Source organism: Electrona antarctica (assembly GCF_951216825.1).
Source record: "Electrona antarctica genome assembly, chromosome: 8".
NCBI classification, from domain to species: Eukaryota; Metazoa; Chordata; class Actinopteri; order Myctophiformes; family Myctophidae; genus Electrona; species Electrona antarctica.
Window position 1 is genome coordinate 37,199,818 of NC_136789.1, and position 4,127 is coordinate 37,203,944.

Genomic DNA, 4,127 nt, shown 5'->3' on the forward strand with positions numbered 1-4,127 from the left:
AGAGGGAGAGGTGGAGAAGAGGAGAGGGAATCCTACAGTAATGGTAGAGGTGGAGGTGGAGAAGAGGAGAGGGAATCCTACAGTAATGGTGGAGGTGGAGGTGGAGAAGAGGAGAGGGAATCCTACAGTAATGGTGGAGGTGGAGAAGAGGAGAGGGAATCCTACAGTAATGGTGGAGGTGGAGAAGAGGAGAGGGAATCCTACAGTAATGGTGGAGGTGGAGAAGAGGAGAGGGAATCCTACAGTAATGGTGGAGGTGGAGAAGAGGAGAGGGAATCCTACAGTAATGGTGGAGGTGGAGAAGAGGAGAGGGAATCCAACAGTAATGGTGGAGGTGGAGAAGAGGAGAGGGAATCCAACAGTAATGGTAGAGGTGGAGGTGGAGAAGAGGAGAGGGAATCCTACAGTAATGGTAGAGGTGGAGAAGAGGAGAGGGAATCCTACAGTAATGGTGGAGGTGGAGAAGAGGAGAGGGAATCCAACAGTAATGGTAGAGGTGGAGGTGGAGAAGAGGAGAGGGAATCCTACAGTAATGGTGGAGAGGGAGGTAGAGAGGGAGAGGTGGAGAAGAGGAGAGGGAATCCAACAGTAATGGTGGAGGTGGAGAAGAGGAGAGGGAATCCTACAGTAATGGTGGAGGTGGAGAAGAGGAGAGGGAATCCTACAGTAATGGTGGAGAGGGAGGTAGAGAGGGAGAGGTGGAGAAGAGGAGAGGGAATCCAACAGTAATGGTGGAGGTGGAGAAGGGGAGAGGGAATCCAACAGTAATGGTGGAGAGGGAGGTAGAGAGGGAGAGGTGGAGAAGAGGAGAGGGAATCCTACAGTAATGGTGGAGGTGGAGAAGAGGAGAGGGAATCCTACAGTAATGGTGGAGAGGGAGGTAGAGAGGGAGAGGTGGAGAAGAGGAGAGGGAATCCAACAGTAATGGTGGAGGTGGAGAAGAGGAGAGGGAATCCTACAGTAATGGTGGAGGTGGAGAAGAGGAGAGGGAATCCTACAGTAATGGCGGAGGTGGAGAAGAGGAGAGGGAATCCTACAGTAATGGTGGAGGTGGAGGTGGAGAGGGAATCCTACAGTAATGGTGGAGAGGGAGGTAGAGAGGGAGAGGTGGAGAAGAGGAGAGGGAATCCTACAGTAATGGTAGAGGTGGAGAAGAGGAGAGGGAATCCTACAGTAATGGTGGAGAGGGAGGTAGAGAGGGAGAGGTGGAGAAGAGGAGAGGGAATCCTACAGTAATGCTGGAGAGGGAGGTAGAGAGGGAGAGGTGGAGGTGGAGGTAGAGAGGGAGAGGTGGAGAAGAGGAGAGGGAATCCTACAGTAATGGTGGAGAGGGCGGTAGAGAGGGAGAGGTGGAGGTGGAGGTAGAGAGGGAGAGGTGGAGAAGAGGAGAGGGAATCCTACAGTAATGGTGGAGAGGGAGGTAGAAAGGGAGAGGTGGAGAAGAGGAGAGGTGGAGGTGGAGAAGAGGAGAGGGAATCCTACAGTAATGGTGGAGGTGGAGGTGGAGGTAGAGAGGGAGAGGTGGAGAAGAGGAGAGGGAATCCAACAGTAATGGTGGAGGTGGAGAAGAGGAGAGGGAATCCTACAGTAATGGTGGAGAGGGAGAAGAGGAGAGGGAATCCTACAGTAATGGTGGAGGTGGAGAAGAGGAGAGGTGGAGAGGGAGAGGTGGAGAAGAGGAGAGGGAATCCTACAGTAATGGTGGAGGTGGAGAAGAGGAGAGGGAATCCAACAGTAATGGTGGAGGTGGAGAAGAGGAGAGGGAATCCAACAGTAATGGTAGAGGTGGAGAAGAGGAGAGGGAATCCTACAGTAATGGTGGAGGTGGAGAAGAGGAGAGGGAATCCTACAGTAATGGTGGAGGTGGAGAAGAGGAGAGGGAATCCAACAGTAATGGTAGAGGTGGAGAAGAGGAGAGGGAATCCTACAGTAATGGTGGAGGTGGAGAAGAGGAGAGGGAATCCTACAGTAATGGTGGAGGTGGAGGTGGAGGAGAGGGAATCCTACAGTAATGGTGGAGGTGGAGGTGGAGAAGAGGAGAGGGAATCCTACAGTAATGGTGGAGGTGGAGAAGAGGAGAGGTGGAGAAGAGGAGAGGTGGAGAAGAGGAGAGGGAATCCTACAGTAATGGTGGAGGTAGAGAGGGAGAGGTAGAGAGGTAAAAGAGGAGAGGGAATCCTACAGTAATGGTGGAGGTGGAGAGGTGGAGAGGGAATCCTACAGTAATGGTGGAGGTGGAGAAGAGGAGAGGGAATCCAACAGTAATGGTAGAGGTGGAGGTGGAGGTGGAGAAGAGGAGAGGGAATCCTACAGTAATGGTGGAGAGGGAGGTAGAGAGGGAGAGGTGGAGAAGAGGAGAGGGAGGTAGAGAGGTGGAGAGGGAGAAGAGGAGAGGGAATCCTACAGTAATGGTAGAGGTGGAGAAGAGGAGAGGGAGAGGTGGAGAAGAGGAGAAGAGGAGAGGGAATCCTACAGTAATGGTAGAGGTGGAGGTGGAGAAGAGGAGAGGGAGAGGTGGAGAAGAGGAGAAGAGGAGAGGGAATCCTACAGTAATGGTAGAGGTGGAGGTGGAGAGGGAGAGGTGGAGAAGAGGAGAAGAGGAGAGGGAATCCTACAGTAATGGTAGAGGTGGAGGTGGAGAAGAGGAGAGGGAGAGGTGGAGAAGAGGAGAAGAGGAGAGGGAATCCTACAGTAATGGTAGAGGTGGAGGTGGAGAAGAGGAGAGGGAGAGGTGGAGAAGAGGAGAAGAGGAGAAGAGGAGAAGAGGAGAGGGAATCCTACAGTAATGGTAGAGGTGGAGAAGAGGAGACTCAGGGAATCCTACAGTAATGGTAGCTGACAGAGGAAGGGTTCACCTCGCGTTCATGGCCATGACATCATGGTTGAATTTCGGGGGAACGTTTATATTTATATGGAAACTCTTCAGCTCTCATTGGATGCACATGTTGTGTATATATATATATATATATATATATATATATATATATCGCTCGCAAACAGCGGCTATTTTCAGCATGCAGTCAAATTATACTGGATCTCTTGTCCACTAGTCCCTTTCTTTTGAGTCTAGCTTTTTTATTTGTTGACGAAATTGTCAACATATTTAGTCTTAGTTGTCATAGCTTAGTTTTCATGTATTTTCCATTTAGTTTTCATGTAGTTTCCATTTAGTTTTCATGTATTTTCCATTTAGTTTTCATGTAGTTTCCATTTAGTTTTCATGTAGTTTTCATGTAGTTTTCATTTAGTTTTCATGTAGTTTTCATGTAGTTTCCATTTAGTTTTCATGTAGTTTCCATTTAGTTTTCATGTAGTTTCCATTTAGTTTTCATGTAGTTTCCATTTAGTTTTCATGTAGTTTCCATTTAGTTTTCATGTAGTTTCCATTTAGTTTTCATGTAGTTTCCATTTAGTTTTCATGTAGTTTCCATTTAGTTTTCATGTAGTTTTCATTTAGTTTTCATGTAGTTTCCATTTAGTTTTCATGTAGTTTCCATTTAGTTTTCATGTAGTTTCCATTTAGTTTTCATGTATTTTCCATTTAGTTTTCATGTAGTTTTCATTTAGTTTTCATGTAGTTTCCATTTAGTTTTCATGTAGTTTCCATTTAGTTTTCATGTAGTTTCCATTTATTTTTCATGTAGTTTTCATGTAGTTTTCATTTAGTTTTCATGTAGTTTTCATGTAGTTTTCATGTAGTTTCCATTTAGTTTTCATGTAGTTTCCATTTAGTTTTCATGTAGTTTCCATTTAGTTTTCATGTAGTTTCCATTTAGTTTTCATGTAGTTTTCATGTAGTTTCCATTTACTTTTCATGTAGTTTCCATTTAGTTTTCATTTAGTTTTCATGTAGTTTTCATGTAGTTTCCATTTAGTTTTCATGTAGTTTCCATTTAGTTTTCATGTAGTTTCCATTTAGTTTTCATGTATTTTCCATTTAGTTTTCATGTAGTTTTCATTTAGTTTTCATGTAGTTTTCATGTAGTTTCCATTTAGTTTTCATGTAGTTTCCATTTAGTTTTCATGTAGTTTCCATTTAGTTTTCATGTAGTTTCCATTTAGTTTTCATGTAGTTTCCATTTAGTTTTCATGTAGTTTCCATTTAGTTTTCATGTAGTTTCCATTTA